The sequence below is a fragment of the Protopterus annectens genome, chromosome 17.part0, assembly GCF_019279795.1.
Source record: "Protopterus annectens isolate FY-2018-M chromosome 17.part0, PAN1.0, whole genome shotgun sequence".
NCBI lineage: Eukaryota > Metazoa > Chordata > Ceratodontiformes > Protopteridae > Protopterus > Protopterus annectens.
Window position 1 is genome coordinate 420263060 of NC_056751.1, and position 19430 is coordinate 420282489.

At 37.2% G+C, this 19430-nt stretch overlaps 1 long non-coding RNA gene across 1 annotated transcript in view; it reads left to right on the forward strand.

The window, feature by feature from the left end:
• LOC122791548 overlaps positions 1-18672 on the forward strand; it is a 55542-nt gene extending 36870 nt beyond the window's left edge. Inside the window, exons 3-4 of the long non-coding RNA XR_006363165.1 lie at positions 5561-5616; positions 18366-18672. This is a non-coding gene — a long non-coding RNA (uncharacterized LOC122791548). The remainder of the gene's footprint in view (positions 1-5560; positions 5617-18365) is intronic.
• The last annotated feature ends 758 nt before the right edge of the window (positions 18673-19430 follow it).

The following is a 19430-nucleotide window of genomic DNA, read 5'->3' on the forward strand; positions in this document are numbered from 1 at the left end:
AAGTTTAATAACTTATGCTTGTTGCTACTGTATGTTGAGCAGCTGCCAATTACTTCTTGATTCTCTCATCTGGCAGTACTGTCTGATGATGTCATAAAGGGGGCAAACATTGTAATTCAACGCCTTGAGGTGCTGAATTTAAGGGTATCCCACTGTGCCAGGAACAAGTAATGAGATTCTATAACATTCGATATTAAAGTATTTTGTCACAATACAAGGCTGCATCCCGGCATCTGGTGAGTTAAATAACGAGATGCAGTTTGCACAAGAATATCCATATTTATTTGGGCCATTTTTTAATAACAAGCATTGTAAATGTTTTAGTATATCCATGGCAAAAATAAATTGTGTCTTCTTGCCTGGCTGTCCTTTGTCTTTAATAGACAGTCTATGGATGCCTCTCATATTTTCCTTTCAGTTGATGTCACTAATGTTAAAGATCAGTGTTAAACCTCAGTGTCATCATTGTGGGAAAATTATCATTTTCTTTTTGGCTGAAAAAAAACATTGATATAACAAGGATGCAGAGCAGTGCTTTATATACTGCATACAGTGGTGTATCAGGTAAGTCAAAAAATCGTGACAGAACACTCTAATGAAACCCATTACCTATTCTGAACATAGCCAGATTTTACCTGAGGACTTGTTGCAGCCACTCAGTCTGGACAACATTATCAAGCACAGCAGTTCCATCTGTTTATCAGATCTAGTATAGGGTTGGGTTTCCACCTGTCCCTCTTTGTGCAGGACAGTCCCTATTTGAGCAGTTGTGTACTATGAAAAATAAATAAAAAATAGCAAATGTTCTGAGATTTTAGGACAAAAATATTTCCTAAGTTTTCTCTAATAGTTGCATAAAACAATTACTTTGTGTCTGCACCACCTGAATGTTATATGAATCAGCATAAGCAACTCAAATGCTGCAAGAAGAAGCTTTAAGTTTGACAAAAATGTGAATGTATGTCCTTTGCGCTTGCCATGGGTATGATCTGTCCTGCAAAATCTCACATTTCTGCAAAAAATGTCCAACTAGAGCATTTGAGCAGGTAGTGATCCTAATCTAGTATTGCCATTAGGAAACCGAGTCTGGTATACAGATGTAGATGTGTGGCTAGATGTTGTCTAGCATGGGATCTCCACATGTAGGACAGCATAGCCATCATACCTGAATTCTCCATATCCAACATAAGGATGTATCTGTGGGGCCACTAACCCACAAGAGAATTACATCTATTTTTGAAAATAGGACACTGTGAGTTGTCCCTCCAAGGTTTGGAGGATGGCTTGTACTACACCAAACTGCATATGTGAATAGCTCCAGGCTCTCTGCCTCTGACTCTTGAAGCCTGCAGTATAGCTCCACATGTATGTGAAACTTAGTACTGCAGGCAGTTTGCCTTCCCATCGGGTACAACCTAAAGTACATAGTCCCACATACAGGTGGACCTAACACCATGACTTGAAGCCCATTAGTTCAATGCATACATTTCAAAGGTAAATAAAAGACATAAAAGTACCACCTGATGAAGTCTCTTATTGAGAAATGAAAACGTGGTGAACAAGTTAAGCGTTTATGATTTTATGATTTATTGTTCTAATAAAGTTATACCAAAGCTGCCCGGTATTGAACTATTTAGTGTTCTTTTTCTTTTAAGTGCTGTTTTCACTTGAATTGTTGGAGTCGTTATTACTGGCACTTATACCTTGACTTTGAGATATAAAATTACATTCAATCTTGCACAATTCTATTGCTAATATCTTTACAGGACTCTGTGTTCATCTGGGCATTAGACTGATTGAAAACACTGAAATCCCTTAAGTAGAACCAATTATATTTAATACATATATTTAAATGTAATACAGTCTGTCTGTAATCTAAGCAATATAACCATTGCTCAAGTCTTCAACATGTTATCGAAACCCACTTAAATTGCAAACTCATATAAAAAGGACCCATTTTGCTTACAGTGAGGAAGAAGGTGATCCTATATCAATACCTGAGACTGAAACCATTCAGTGTCTCATTTTGATAAACACACATTCATGCCATCAGAGGCTACTCTCCCCTGGATCATAGAAGGTTACTAGGCTAATGGCCCTGGGGCCCTTACAAGCCTAGCCAAAAGTTTATCCCCAAAAATGAAACCTCAGTCAGCAACTGTTGCCCCTGTCAATGAGGGACAAAAACCCTTGTGGTTTCCCATCCTTTCATCAAGGTTGCACTTGAAGAGGGTCAGCAAGGTACTCTGACATGTATGGGAACTTTATTCCAGAGACAAGGCAGCCTCTGGGAGACAAACCTGTCTCTCCAGTAGGTTTTGTTGATATCGCATATTAGAGTTAGGCCTATCGAGTGGGTAATGCATGAGGAGTTAGACTTATGGGTATGGAACATATCTAGTAGGGCAGGGTCTGATATTGCCTTGCAGGCAAGACACAGATCACCTCTGAGCAATCTATATGATACCGAGTAAAGTGATAGTGATTTCAGCCTGTCCGCATAAGACAGGTGTTGGAGGCCACGGATTCTCTTTGTGAGGTATTTCTGTGGCCTTTCCAGTTGGTGTAGGTGTTTGGAGAGGTACATACCAAATGGAGCGTTATAGTCAATTATAGGTCTAATGAGGGAGGAGTACAGAGAGGTAATAACCTTCTTTTCTCTGGATGCAATCCCTTTACTTATGAGATGAACCAAGTAGAAGGCTTTTCTGACTACTGCCACCAAATAATGGTTGAATGTGAAATTGTTGTCAACCTGAGTACCAAGGTCTCTCACCACGGGTTGTGTGTTTAGGGGGTTGCTGTTGACGTGGTAATCAGTTGGGGCCATGTATTTGCCATATGGTATGATGATACATTTTTTTTGCATTTAACTTAAGGCCATGACTTTGGCACCAGTTATTTGTAGCTGTGAGACCCTCTTGCAGTATGTTAATGTCATTTGAGGAGGCAATACCAGCACCCATCTTACAGTCATCTGCAAACTTGGTCAGCCACAGGCCCTTGGTCTTTGACTGGACCTCTGAGAAGTTGATGCCAAACAGTAGGGGTCCCAGAACAGATCCCTGGGAAACACCACTAGTGACAGGTCTGCTGTCGGACGTAGTGGTACCTCTTTTGACCTTGTGGATCCTATCTGTGAGCCAGTTGACCACCCGTCGGATGAGACAGGGATTAACACCAAGTTGTGTTAGCTTTTCAATGATGCCGGAGTGGGGGATTGTGTCAAAGACATTGGCCAGGTCAGGGTAAGCTGTATGTACTGACTTTCCCTCATCCAGGGCCTTGGTGATGGTCTCAAAGAAGTCAACTAGGTTCAATAGGCAAGATCTGCCCCTGACGAATCAGAATTGGGTGGGGTCGAGTGTTTGGAGATTGCCTATGTCCTTGTTTATGAGATCCATAGTAATACACTCCATGGCTTTAAAGATCAGACTTATCAAGCAAATGGGGCAATAGTTTCCTGGGTCAGTAGTGGCACCACCTTTGTGCAAGGGGGGTGACAATGGTGGTTCTCCACTCTGCTGGAATAACGCCTGTAATTAGGCTGTGGCTGAATAGGGTGCTCAGTGGTGAAACTAGTTCTTGCTGAAGATAATGCAGAGTACAGCCTGGAATATTATCAAGTCCCATGGAAGCTGTGTTCTTTGCCTTGGATGAGGCCTTTAACAGAAAACTCCAAAGCATTCAAACATTCTAGATACTTAATGCCAAGGCTTGGTAAATAAATGTAAACTGACCTTATTAGTCATAAAGCAGACTCGAATATAAGGAAACAAAAGTCTTCCTAACATTACTTTAAAAAGCATGAAATCTGCTCACACTTTTCATCTAAGACACAGTAATTCATTAAATAAAAGCTGTCCAGTGCTGTCACAGGGACTAAATCACATATCCCCTATCACCAAAGAAAGCAGATGTCAATGTATACTGTGATGACTGCAAAAAAAAAAAATCCTATGCATTAAAAAAAGTCAAGAAAAAAGAATCTCCTGTAAGAATTCCACTGAAAGAGAAAAAAGTTTAATAAGGATTAAGTCTTTTTAATCATGGTCACTTCACAATATGCCCATCAACAAACTCCAACTAAATCATCCAGGTACTTGTTCCACCAATTAGCTAAGTTTGAAAATGTTTGGCAGCAAAATTCAATTCTCTCTCCTTCTCACAGCTATCTTTAACTCTGCAGTTCAGTAAAAATAAGCAATTCCAAGAACAGTTTAGCTATTAAAATGTTACGTTTTTGTGTAATGCAAGACTGCAGCCCTTATGTGATGTCTCCTTAATCTAGTGTAGGACAATGTGTTATGTAAATCCAACCTAGCAACAGTTCCTCTACAGATTCTCAGTTAACCACTGCAGCATCAAAGCAAAGACTAGTTAAAGTGCTAAACCGTTTTCATCACTATAGCGATCGCACGAGTGTGATTAAATATGGCAGCAGCCATTCCTTTGTAAAGTGTCTCTCTCCTCCTTGCTTTTTAGTTCTAGGGACAGTGCTCTCTGCTCCTTCATGAAAAGTAGATGGATCTGGGATAATCCTTGCCTGCAATCCAGGATGGCTGCATTCGTTTCTAGATCACTGATGTGAAGATGGGCCTCCAGTTAAGTTGGGACTGTTTTTCCCTGGCAATGCCCCCCTCCCATCCCAGAGAGGAAGCATCTGTTACTGGCTGACAGTAGCAGGAGAGGAAATGGCTGTTTCTCTTGGACTAGACAGGAATGAAGCCACCATTTTAGATGTTTGAGAAAAAAAGGATGATCTTTCTATGGGGTGATGAACAGACTCCATGGCTTGAATCCACTGAATTGATTGAGTCCAATGTAATAATCTCATGAAGTACCTGGCATGGAGAACTAGTGTGATGGAGGCAGCCATGGTGTCTGATAAGTGAAGAATGAGAGAAGATGAAGGAATGTCCATTTTGAGAAACTCCTCCCACCCTTTACAAGCACTTAATAGTGCTCATCTCTCAAGTCAAGCAGGGCCATACGATATAACCCTGGTGTAAATTTGTATCAAATCTAGCTTTAATGTCAGACAAAGTAGTACTTTGCTTGACCTGTAATGATAACTTATTTTATAGGCTATTAATACAATGAATTAGGAGCCTATCCCTCCAGCAAGTCTTGCTTATTTGTGTATGCAAATTTAGGTTCCTAGTATAAGTGTCTGTAGAGACACCGGTTTTGCAAAGAAACAGGAGGTCAAAATAGGATTGGATCTTTCATTGCTCAAAAAGAAAGACACAGGTCACCTTGTAGCAGTCAGTAATGTACTAAGTATAGGAAGAGTTGTACTACTCTATCAGGATAGTTGAAAGATTTAAGACCTTTAATTGTCTTATTTAAAAATGTTGAGTCTTTTCCAGCTGAGCAACATGCTTACATTTTAGGGAAATTAATAATTAATTAATACATATATAGGGGAGGAATTGAATAAAAGTTAATGAAAAAGTAGAACTAAGAAATGATGCCAAAATCATTTATGTAGTTACATGTAACACACAAATTATCTTTAACAAAACTAACATGTTTAATTTGTCTTCTTTTTCTTTAGTTCTGAAGAAGTCGTGCCTGGTGAAGAAGGGTTTTGTTTTTACTATTACCCATCAGGTATAGTTTGTTTTCATATAATTTATAGTTCTTTCTTCTAAGTGACCATCCATCACTTTTATAGCAGTAGTAATTTCCATTCTGTCTAGATTAAACCAGAATTGGCATAACTTGTTCTGCCCCTGCCATCAGTTTCTGGCTTGGTGAAAGTCTAACGAAGTATGTATAACTAGGTTAGTCAGAAGGCATGGGAGTGAACCACAGCCATACTGCGGAACTTGCAGAATGAGCAGACCCAGAGATACTCCTTAATTGGTGGGGTTGGATGTGGCTTTGCAGAGTGAGGCACAGTGACAGGCAACAACAATATCAGCTACAAAATGCATCCCTTCATGCCGAATGTTCAGTGACCATCCCTAACTTCAGTATCCTTTCTAAACATTCACAGATACTCATTTATCTTCAATTCATTTTACCCACACTCAGGCCTGGATATCATCTTTCTAAGATTTAATATTTAATTGTGTCTTCTATAAATACCTTCAGAATAGCCTTCCCTGCCTGCCTCCATTTAAACATATTTTTTTTCTTGGACATCTTTAATATCAGCACTAATGTGTATATATACATGCCTTAAATGCTTATTCTTTAAACTGTGCACATGTTTTCTATCACAAATCCATCCATCGCTCCATCCATCCATCCATCGTTCCATCCATCCATTCACAACCCCTTTTTCCCATTTTTGCACATGCGGTCAGAGTGTCAATTCAAAAGTAATAATCATCTACATCCTAGATTTACACCCACAGGTGGCTAGCTTTTTCTGTCACAGATGATACTTAAAATTATATAAAGCTTATGCTTCATTCCATAAAATCTGCAATTACATCAAATACGTATAAAGTATATAACTTGTGAATTTTGTAGAAAAACATGTTTCTATCTGTTCTTCACATTTTGCACAGTTCTTCTGCTATAAACTAATACAGACATGAATCTGCATCTAGCTAGTGCTGCTTCTTCTTCTTGACCATTTCCTGGTTGGAAGCACTTTTTGAACTAGTCCAACCAGCCTGACAACAAATAAATAAATAAACTGTTGATATTTTTTGTCAGCAAAGAATGTAACTCTAGCACTGATTTTTCCTAAATGAAAAGTGTATGCTATGTTCTTTATCTTGTTACATTTAATCTAGAGTACATAATTAATTAGCATGATATAAATAATTCTGCTGCATGATAGAACCAATGCAATTTCATTAAATAAAGTATTTCAAAATAAAGAAAAAGTATAAAACCAGCCTAGGCAGTTACATTTTTAGTTATCTGTATGGTTAACAAATAACTCTTGCTACATGATGATCATATGATTTTTTATTGTGATATAACAGCAACATATAAGAATTTTTTCATCTTCAGAGAGACAGTCAGTATAACATTACATTATAACACACACACACACACACACACACACACACACATAAAACTACCTTTTTCCATTTAATCCAGTCAGAATTTTGTTAAGATGTCCCACTGTTCTTACAAGAACCAGACACTGGTCTCTTTCCTTTGAAAATATTAATGCAAAGTGCACAGGGCACTTATGTATTTACCAGTCTCACACAAATTTCACTGCTAGTACAGTGACTTATGTTTCTGTATGTACATATATACTAAATATAAATATATATATATATATATATATATATATATATATATATATATATATATATGGATTACCTTCAGTTTTCTGACAGATGACTTTACCAACACACATTTCCAAACCCGACGCAAACCACACGGTTAGTAAACACTTGGCCATCCCGACAAACTACATTACCCGAAAAACCTAACCCACCGACCCCCACACCCCCTTACTAAATATACCAACTTCACACTACCACGAAGGTAATGGGCAAAGTTCAAGTTGATGGCCGAGTGTTTACTAACCGCATGGTTAATGTCGGGTTTGGAAATGTTGGCGAACTGACGTGTCGGTGTAATACGTGTCAGTAAAGTCATCTGTCGGGAAACACATAATTCGAAATAGCTTTAGGTGCTGTTAGTCACCCAGGCTATTCAATGTAAATTGCCGTTAGACTTTCAAATCAACGGCACAAGTTTTTTACTGTTTTGCGGGGGGCAAGTCCACCTGCACCCCCCACACCCCCTGCAGATTATATATACCAACTCCAAGATCGCACTACAGTGAGGAGAGGGGTAAATGCCCTGATCCTCATTGTACCGTGATCTCCATTCACATTGCTGAACTCATAATAATGAATCATCTGCTGGCCTCACAAGACCCAAATGTAGTGAAAGTTTTGAAACATAAGGAGAATAAATCTAAGATGACTTCTCTGCTTAATCTAGCAGAGGCATATCAGCGTCAAGCAGGAATGGAAATCAAACCAGAAGTAGATAATCAGGTAGCAAATGAATGTGCCAAAAAACAAAAGAAAGAATATAAGGTGAAGAATCAGATGAGAAGACAAGGAATGTGGAAAATGCATAAATATAGTTGCAACTATAGAAAACTTCTGGACGATCCCCATGTTGATCAGGAATGAATGTAGGAATGGTTAAGGAGTGGCAAATTCAAACCAAGAGATGAAAGGTTAATATTGGCGGCCCAAGATAGTGGGCTGCATACACATTGGTTTACAAAGTCCATTGAACATGTGGAAGAAGCAGACAAATGTAGGTTTTGTAAAACTGAATTGGAAACAGTCACACACCTCATTGCTGGTTGCGACATACTAATGGCAGAAGGACTGTATACTGAAAGGCATAGTAATGTGGCAAGCCTGTTGCAATGGGGATTGTGCAAACATTATGGTACTGAAGTGGCTGAAAAACACTGGAAACATGAGCTACAAAGCATCGTAAAAAATGAAGATGTCTACATCACATGGGATTACCCATTACCAACAGTTCAAAAGATAGATGCTTGAAAACCAGATATAGTGGTCCAGGAAAAGAAGACAAAAGTAGCATTGATCCTTGAAATAGCCGCAACCAGTGACTACATTGTCTTACATACAGAGAGGCACAAAGTCATAAAATATCAGGATCTGCAGGCAAAAACAAGAGCAATGTAGAAGAAAGACATGCAGACAGTTCCAATAGTAGTATAAGCAACAGGTCTTATAAAGAAGAGTCTACAATCGTGTTTAGATATGCTACCAATCTATGTTACTCCATACGAATTGCAGAAGGAGTCATTACTGGGCACAGTGTGGGTGCTGCAAAGAGCACTTTTGGCTGACATCAAAAGATTGAAACAATACTAATTTCATGAACTTTAATCATACTTTGACTTAGGAATGGGATCAATTCCCATTATGATATTAGAAACCCAAAAAATTTGGAGAAATTAAAAGAGAAATGAATCACACTGTACATTCATTATTGTGAGTTTGGACTATGTCAGTTCTGGATTGTGTACTTTTGAAAGTGTATTTTTCTGGAACTGACGTTCGATCAACCACATTTCCAGGTTGGCCTAATGGTTAAGGTGTTTGCCTTACAAACACAAGGTGCGGGGTTCGAGTCTCACAAGGGATAATTGGCTAGGCTTAAAATGGCTTGCAAGGGCAGTTAGCTTAGTACTAACATATGAACCTATATATATATATATATATATATATATATATATATATTATATATTATTATGTGTTCTGAATTTTACCAAAACACCCAAACACTTACATTTGGAAAGTTGACCAGAAAACATCAAGTTTGCAAACATTAACATGATACTATGCATGTACCGAGCAGGAATCTCAAAGCATGCAAAATTTACATTAAAAAATAAAATAAAACATAAATTTTGCAGAGGGCAAACCTCCCTGCACCCCCCCCCCCACTCCCAGCTAATTATATATACTAACTCTGAAATAAATCATAACCATAACCCAAGAATTGTGCAATCTCGCACACCTGTCGACCATCAGTGTAGTCGACTAAATTTTGTTGAGTAAACAGATTCCAGACAAAGGGGGATTTGACAATATTCAGTTCACTCATATAAACAGATAGATACATAGATTTAGATAGATAGATAGATGATAGATATTCTAAGACACATATCGTGTGCATTTGCTGTGCAAACCTGGAAATGGCTTACATAGTTACTTCTGAAGGTGCTGATTGAAGTTTTGTTTTTGCACTACATGGGGTCAGTGAGAAGACTTTAATGGGCAGTTTATGATATCTCTTGAGAGCCAACACATTTGGAATACCCTCCTTTGGTGCAGCAGTGGAAGATATGGTTTGTAACCACTTCTTTGGCACCTTCCTTAGATTTCATCTTTCCTTCCTCTTTGTCAGATCCTTATTTTCCTTATTATCTAATGTCAGCCTTTTCATCTTCCCCCATATCTTTTAACCAGGTTTACTCTCAACATTTGTCAGATGCTTTAGACATTTTCAGTTATACAATATTATAGTGCTTTAAGTCATATTAACATCTGGGTCTAAATTAATTAAAGCAATGATGTAGTAATGCTTCCATACCACAAGTGCCATTTTAATTAATGCAAAGAAAAAGACATACTCTTCCTTCCTCTGACACTATGTTGAAGATTTATTCAGACTTTATTTTTTGTTCTAACAAAAAACAACCAATAGCGGACTAGTTCAGGTTTCAATGCAGGCAGACAAAGCACAGTATGATTAAGGGACTTATTGTTCAAAAACAGTGAGGAGACCTAAAGAAAGTTCAAGACAATGTTACTTTGATGTGGCAAAACAGTGGAGAAAAGCGGAAGAAACATTTTTCATGGAAACTGCAGTTGTGAAACTGAAAGGCTTGTGTGTGTGTGTGTGTGTGTGTGTGTGTGTGTGTGTGTGTGTGTGTGTGTGTGTGTGTGTGTAACAAAAGATCATAAACTTTTTATATTGACTAATATTCTGTCAACTTACATCAACAGAATGTTTGGTTGAAAATAGCAAAAATACACAAAACAAGTGTTTTGCAGGGGAGCAAGCTCCCCCAGCACCCCAACTCACCACTACTTAAATGTACCAACTCTTGACAAATTTCATTAACCCCACTGTTTGCCAGCCTACCACAAAAGTTGCTGTAATTACAGGAACAAAACAAGAACTGTTCATGGAAGTTGAACATTCCAGTTTCAACAAAATACATCTTTTGACCAACTCTAACAGAGCTGATCAAAATGCTTTATCCTTTGCAGGATTTCTAACAGTCAGTGGATTCAAAATCATTCTAGACAATGTACCAATCCACCACAGAGCACACATTCACTTACTCATTTACACACTATACACACACCTATAATTTGGAGAATACCAATTCATCTATTGTATGTCTTTATGAGGTGGGGGAACCAGAACATCCAAAAAAAACACGGAGACAAGTTGGACATGCAAACCCCACAGAGAAGGCACCCCAGATGAGAATGAGACCAGAGAGTGTTGTGATTATTTGTATGCATATATATATATATATATATATATATATATATATATATATATATATATATATATACATATAAGTGCTCCACTGTCTCACACACCTTATTCCAAGTGCCTTCAAAGGCAGGAGACCAGCATTGATCCTCACAGACAACTATTGGACAACTGAGTAAACATCTGAAAACCTGGAAGGGCAAAAGTAAACAAAAGGTGGGTAAACCCACACATTGGGATTTACTGTTACTCTGACTGCTCCTCAAAAACCTAGGGTTATGATATCTTATATAATTGTACTGTCCCTATATAAAGACTTTAAAAAAAAAGATATAGGTTTAGAAAATGAGAGTCTAGGCATCCAGTTTTGTTTTACACTTTATCTTTGCTGACATTTGTGCGCTGTTTCCTACTCCTGCAGTATTAGGAGTCATCTGTTATGTTTACGCATGGCATGGTTATAACTAGGAAATGATTTGTAAGCCATTAGGAGTCATCTGTTATGTTCACGCATGGCATGGTTATAACTAGGAAATGATTTGTAAGCCAACTTTTGGTTATATATTTTTGTACATTTGGGCTGCCCTATAGTTATTTGTTTCCCATGGTAGTACACTGATCAAAAATGACCATTTGTAGGCAGAGCCCATGTGAATAACATTCACAAGATAAAAATAGTAGTATAACGTGAAGAAAGTTGAGCAACAGCATCAAATGAGAATTTGAAATAATACACACATAGAAAATAGCAAGGTAGACAGCAAAAAATGTGTATATTTAGCACAGCATAAAAATGACAGAAGTGTGAAAAAGTATGAAGAGGGTAAGTAATGTGCCCATTAGAGGAGGAGGTGCACATAGCTTGTTGCTAAAGATACGATTTAAGACTCCATCTAATGCAAATGATCTCACAGTAAGACGTTTTCCGGTTCAATTCTCAGCTAGAGTGTCTTCTGTGTGGAGACATGCGTGAATGGGCGTACCTTCATTGAAGGTTGTACGTCAGGGCTGACAACTCGGCACGTAAAAATCTACTGCCAATCATTAGCGGACCGGAGTTCTGCTGTGGCGACCCCTAACTGGGAAAAGCCAAAAGACACAACAACTAATGCAAATGATGAATACTTTCAGAATAGGTTTGTTGCTGAAGGTCAAATTTAAGATCCCTAAAAAACAAATATTGAATACTTCACAGTAATAGGCCATCTGTATTTACTTATTTATTAAATATTTTTGTTGGCTGGTCTTATCCTAAATGATCAGGTCATTTTTCACTGAAGACCTGGAAAGAAAAGTTCATAAGAAATTAAGTACTACCCTATAACCACAAGCAAACGCAAAGAAGATATTACGAGCTTCAATACCCCAATATTTCAATTATACTAACAAATACTTGCAGACCAGATGATACATAACATAGAGCAGGTTTTGAGACTGCTGGAGATAGAGGATCATAATGTCCCTACCAGGATATCTTTGCCTTACATTGGACAACATGGGCTGTGAAGATATCTGCATTCATTTTTTATTATACTATGAAAAGCCTTTATTATTCAAAAATATGAGTGACAGAATGTTATTATTCAGAAACATGCACAATGATTGGTTGTTTACAAGCTGTCATCATTGTTGACGTCATGACCCTTTTTCCTTTGTCACTGTGACCAAATCATTAAGAGCCAATGTTTACATTGCGGGGTGGCTAGTCCTGACACAGTTCATAAAAAAGGGTGAAAAAGCACTAGCCATGAGAAAAAAATCGATCTCCAATAAAAAACAAACAGAAATACCTGCAGCCAGAGCTGCAAGTAAAAACTTACATATTTACATACTTAAATAATATTACATCTGCCAATTTCTCTGACTCATTAGGCAGAGAAACAAAACTGACATTCACGGTATTGCCCCTCCCCCCATGTAAAACAGTATATAAAAATTAAAATAAAATCTAAAAACTCACTCATGGTACATTAGGAGTGCACAAGTGCTATAACATAAACAGATGGATGTGTGTGCACTCATGACTCCCTTAAAAAAGCATCAAAAGTTGCACTAAATTTGATACACTCTACAAGTGTTGACACAGTCATGGACATACGCATCCGCAATGAAATATATCATTAAACTTGCTTTCAGTTAACAAACCTCATAAGAAGAAATGGAATAGAAATAAGGTTCCGTAATACAATGACAAGATTTTAAAACCATAAGACATTTCTTTTTAAATAATGTCATTACATAGTAGCAATGAGTAATGTTTGTGTACAGTTAATGCAGGTTTGCATCACATTTATCACGTAAACATTTCTTCAAAATGGTTTGAAAACTATCTCGTCTGCAAGACCTGTGAAGTTCTTATCTCCTAGATTCTTTCATTTGCCAGCCATGTCATACTTGTCATCTGTTGACACTCTCTACTGAATTCTTTCTAGTATTCCTCAGATCTGTATGCCGGGTTATTTTCTCTCTACATCATTTCACTCTCCTGGTACCTGTCATAACTGAATGCTTTGCTATGCTCAGATAACCTGATTCTTGTTAGATTATCTAATTCCTTCATCAAACATCTTCCAAGTAAATACTGATCTAGATCTAGTAACCAGTAGATTCCCCTTCCAGAATAAATTAATTTTATTTATTTAACATTTGTTGACCAGGAAAGTCTGACTAGGACAGAGCCTGTTTTCAGCATGGACCCGGGGAGAAATGCTCCAGACACGTCTTTTGATTGTGGGAGAAACTGGAGTACCCAGAGGAAACCCACACAAATGCAGGGAGGACATGTAGACTCAGCACAGAAGGCACCCCAGCCAATAATCGAACCAGAGAACCTCTTGCTATGAAGTGACAACATTAACCACTGCACCACTGCACCACCTAGTTTACACCATTTACAACAAAAGCAAAAGCCAAGACTGTAACATCTGAGGTGCCAGACTCAGAAATGGACCAAACAACTGACACAACACCATCCATAAGATTACTATAACACAGATAATTTCCATAGAGCTCAAGTACCCAGAGTTCAAGACTGATTGCTTTTCACTTTTTCCTGTTATCTTGATGTATTTAACATAAATATCTAGCTACAATTAAAATATGTCTGCAGAATTTCTAACTTGCTAGCTCTATCTAAAAAAAGTTTTCTTAATGAAAGAGTATTCATCCCCTCTGATTTCCAGCTGTTCCTGATTTTGCATAGCATCCCTGACTCTGCATCATATTTTTCCCCTGTCTCTCATAAACATTTTATTTACTGGTAAATCACTGAAGATTACAGTCAGCCAATAATAATTTTCTCCTCCCACTATTTTTGGTTTTGTCCAAACTTCTTCAGTAAAGAAGTTAAGAAATATGTCCCTGAATGATTGTGCCCTCCAAGTTCAGCATTTACTTCATTTCAGATCACTAACACTTTACAAACCTTTGTGAAACAATTTCTTTGACTCATCCATCTGCTCTCTCCTTCACTGAACCTTCCTGCATCAGTCTTCTGAGATCAAAATGTTTGTCCCTTTAATCTGATTCAACCTTCCTTCCTGTCTGCTGCTCAGACTTTTTAACCAGAGCTTCTGTTCTACATTAGTGCACTCCTTTCAGATCACTCATTCTGCTAGAATACAGCAGTCTTCTCCCAAATCGTAGCTTGGTATGTTCCTCAAAAGCTATATCCTGGAGACAGTGTTCACTTTTCATAGCTCTAGACCATAGCACTTCCTCTCCCTCACATAAAAATCAAAGCCATGGGTCTAAATCATTTTATTGAAGGTTTACTACCACAAACCACTGTTCATTGAACCAAATACAACAAACCTTTACTTCAACGAATAACTTACCCAGGGAAAGGAACAAGTTGCCCAGCGTTCCAACCATCACACACAGCACAGTATTTCAAAACCACCAAGGTGGGGGGCTGCACCCCCCCACACCCCCGTAACTACATGTACCAACACCAGGATCACACTACAGTGGAGAAAAGGGTACATTCTGATGATGGCCAACTCGTTCCATTCTCTGGGTAAGTCATTCATTGAAGTAAATGTTTGCTAAAGTGAACATTTGCTGTATTTGTTTTGATGAACAGTGGTTCGTGGCAGGGAACCTTTGATAAAGTGATATAGACCCCACAGCCATACCTTTCATCCTTTTCATTTCTGATCATCACTTTCTTGAAAAGTAAAGTACGGCATACGCAGTTTGTGTGGTAGATTGTTAGTTTTGTAAGCACATTGCTAGCCAGTGTCAAGGTGGATGAGAAACAAGAATCAGTAATTTACAACTGCTGACATGACTTTCTTACATAAATATTTAGCTGAAGGTTTGCTGTATTTCACTATATCACTGCTAAAATGTTACTGTATGACACTTAGAATTCATAAAAAAATATATTTTAAGACTGTTGTTTATTCTCTTAAATCAATCCTCTCGCTCTCCTGCCCTTATGGATCTCATCACTCCCTGCTCTTCTAAACTTAACGTATGTAGCACTGACCTAAACCTCATAGACATCTACAAACCTAATAAAAATATTGGCAAGCTTTTATACAGCAACTCCATCGTCACTGCCTGGAACAAGCTTTCCCTTGCTATAAGAACAAACAGCAACTTCCTTAACTTAAAAAAAACTTCTAAAAGACCTATTTACTAAATCCTTGACCTGTCATTGTCCCACTCCCACCTAAGCTACTCCCTCCCCTCTTCCCTGTCCCTTCTCAGCTCTTTCACTTTACTACAACTACTCTTTTTAGGTCCTTAAGATATTCTACCATCCGTGAATTTCTCTCTGATGGTAATTGTTAGATGGAATCTAACTTTTTATATCATATTTTATATAGTTAATATGTACCAAGGCTGTTTGAAACCTCAGTATTACTCCTACATTCTAACATATTCATTTATAAGTCGTATTTGCTTTTGTCTGTATGTATACATTTGTTTGTTAATATGTATGATGTTTTTGTTTTTGTATTTGTCTATCTGTGGAGCTGTTCTCCTTGGGTCTCCGCTGAAAAAGTACTCTGCAGCCCATTTGGACCAACTGGGTTAACAAATGTCAAATAAATAAAACAAATAAATTGTTTTACCCTGTATATACTTGTATTAATGGTCAGTTTTGATGGCACTTACATTGCATTGTCTTGTAGTTATTCACCATAAAACAAATCTTGGAACTTTTCTTTCCAGACCTTTTCTGAAAAGGAGCATACCAAGTAGTACAATTGCATACTAATGCAAATATATAAATTCAGTTCCATACTATATTTTATACAAGCTGCAAGAATTCTATAACTACATTACTGTATTACTTGTTTCACTTCATGCAGTTTTACTTGTTCGTGTCTGAATAAGTCAGACCACCTCTTAGATTACCAAATGACAGTAAATTCATACCATATTTTAATACATATAAAAGCCTTCAAATTGTACAGTTTGTCTATATATCTTCATAGATGCAGTAGCCTGTGACCAAGGCCATTCGAATAGAGAGTCTTTATCTACCCATAACAGTTTTATTGCTAACTATACTGTAACAACAGTATACATAGATTTGGTAATACATTCAGTACAATAGCAGTTCATCAGCATTTCCACATGCTAGATAATGGGAAGCCTAAATGAAAACACTGTCTCCAGATGCCTTCAAAACATATTTGCAGTGTACTATGCAGCCTCCCTTGTTATAATGAAAACTACATTTCCAAATGCTAATGTAATATTTTTCCACCCCTTCTGCTGGCATTGGGACTCCATAAGGCCATCTCCCTAATATTTTCATCTTCAGTAATTCCATATCATGCGATAGCCCCCTGGTGTGTCCCATGCTAGGAAGGTCCATCCTTCTGAAAGACTCGATGAAGTGAAGGTTCATTCATATTCACCCCAAGCGAAGGTTCTAATGGGTGACATTTTGTATCTCTGACAATGCCAAGTGCTGGTAATTTTTCTCTCATCCCTCCACCTAATGGACAGAGCAAGGATGTGTTAGTCCAAGATTAGCCTTACTGATTGCTGTATGCTTTCCTCATTTCCTCTGATGATAAGGCATGTATGTTAGTACCTGAGCTCTTATGATGGACTGTTAATGCTGCCATGTTCTTAGTTCTCCATTTTTCTGGTGATGTTCTTTGGAAAACTGCACCTTTCTAAATTTCTTTATTACTATTTTATTTTATAATTTGATAACTAGGTAGGTGAGCTGGTCCACTGACCTTTTCAGTCATAACCAGGGTATACATGTACAGTATCCATAAAAATTAAATACAAAATACTTAGTACATCCATATAAACCTATCACAATGTTTATATAAGAACATGATGCATGAGTGTATTCACATTATATAATTTTCCACGATATAGTGTACATTTCTCAACAAAGCATTCACATTATACATTATTTTTATTTACAAATAAACTTGTAGAATGATTAAAGAGCTACAATAAATATTTTGCAAAATTAGCTAGTGTCATGAAAGCAGGTACTATATATATATATATATATATATATATATATATATATATATATATATATATATAGGACTATAGTTAATCATCGAGGGGCACAAACATCGAAAGGCAGTTCATCAAAATCAATCCATCAAAAGTCCATCCATCGAACATGCATGTCAACGAACCTGTGAGGAGGGGCAGGTAACTAGTTGTCCAACACTTCCCCATCTCACAAATGGCAGTATTTCAAGCCCACATGTGGGAACTTTGCCCCCCCCCTATGCCCACTCCCCCCTAAGTATATATTCCAATTCTGAGATCACACTACAGTGGGGAAAAGTGAGACAGGGAAGTGTTGGCCAACGAGTTACTTTCCCCGTCTCACAGGTTTGATGAAGTGCACGTTCAACGGATGGACTTTTGATGGATTGATTTCCATGAATTGCCATTCGATATTTACTCCCTTGGATGATTAACCATAGACTGGGTACAGTTTCAAGGTTTTTTTTGGGGTTTTTTTTTTGTTTTTTTTAGGTCTGTAGATTCATTTGGACTCTTCTTTTTTTCTTTTGCTAATAACACATCCAGTTCCTGATCTTTGGTAGTATACCTCAGATTGGTACACTTTTATTTCACGGTCTTTCTTCTAGCTCATAATTTATTGTGCTTGCGTCTCAAAACACTTATCAACATACAATATACTTCTTTTCCATTTTTATTCATTTCATTCTAACTTACGTTACCTTTATTCCTGGTTTCATGTAGTTGTAAAACTGATAATATGTTGAAAAAATAAGAAATCTGTAATCTTGTAAACATTTTACTGTACTGTGTGACCTTAGAACAAATCAAAGTGTGATATAGCATTACCTAGAGTTGCAATCATGCTTTATGTTAATATTGTCTTCTTTTTTTTGTTAAAGTAAGAAAACAAAAAAGAAGAAAGCTAAAAGTGTTGGTGGTGTGAGATCTGACAAAGAAGATGCATTGCATGAAATGAAGCTTGTGAAAGAGCTGTACACTATTCAAGATTATAAAGAAGTAAACAGAACTTGGAGATTGCTGAAGAGCAGTAAAATTTTATATTGGCATAGAATGAATATAGAATTGCCACCTTTTTGAAAATTTTGTAGTGAAATATAAGATTTTGTGGAACAAACCATACCTACAACTACTACAAAGTACTGAGCTTCATCTTTTTTGTCAAAATAAAAGCTTGCTCTTGTACAATTTGTGTTGTTCCTTTTGTTTTATAAAATACTAAGGTGTTTCAGATGCAAAATAATTATTTTATGCAACCATTAGTGGAAAATGAAGGAATATTTTTTGTCCTAAAAAAATGTCAGGATAATTGCCATTTTTCATGTCTTTTTAATTTTTTTGGGACACAACTGCTCAAATAGGGACAGTCTTATAAAAAGGGACAGGGTAACCCTGTGAACAGCGTGGGTGAGGAGAGAGAACAAAAGGCAATAAAACTTTTGTGAATTTGTGTATTAAGAATTATATAGTGCGATTGTTTGAAAACACCTATAGAAAAGTAACGCTGTACTGCAAAAAAAAAATGAAGTGTTATATAATAAAATATGTAACTCGGAGATTTCAGGTTTCTTACACACAAACAACATCGACTTCATATTTTAATACTGTACATTTAAAAATAACCGGGATCACGATATCCATCATTTGTTTATTTGTTTATTTATTTATTTTAATCTTTTTAAATATAGACTGGTTCTGATTGGTGATAAGCCATTGTTGGCATCTAAAAATCTTCATGTTTAATAAGTATATTTTATTTTATTTACTTATTTGTTTGTTAACTAGGTAAACCAGGCAAAGCCTCTTTTCAGGAATGACCGAGCAGAACTCTCTGCTTAAGCGAGTTGTTCAGAGTCACAGAGTAAGCAGATGGAGGATAAGGGAATCAAGGCCAGGACTGGAGTATGAAGCTTGTTAGTAGCTCATAATCTTAATCCCATGCACTA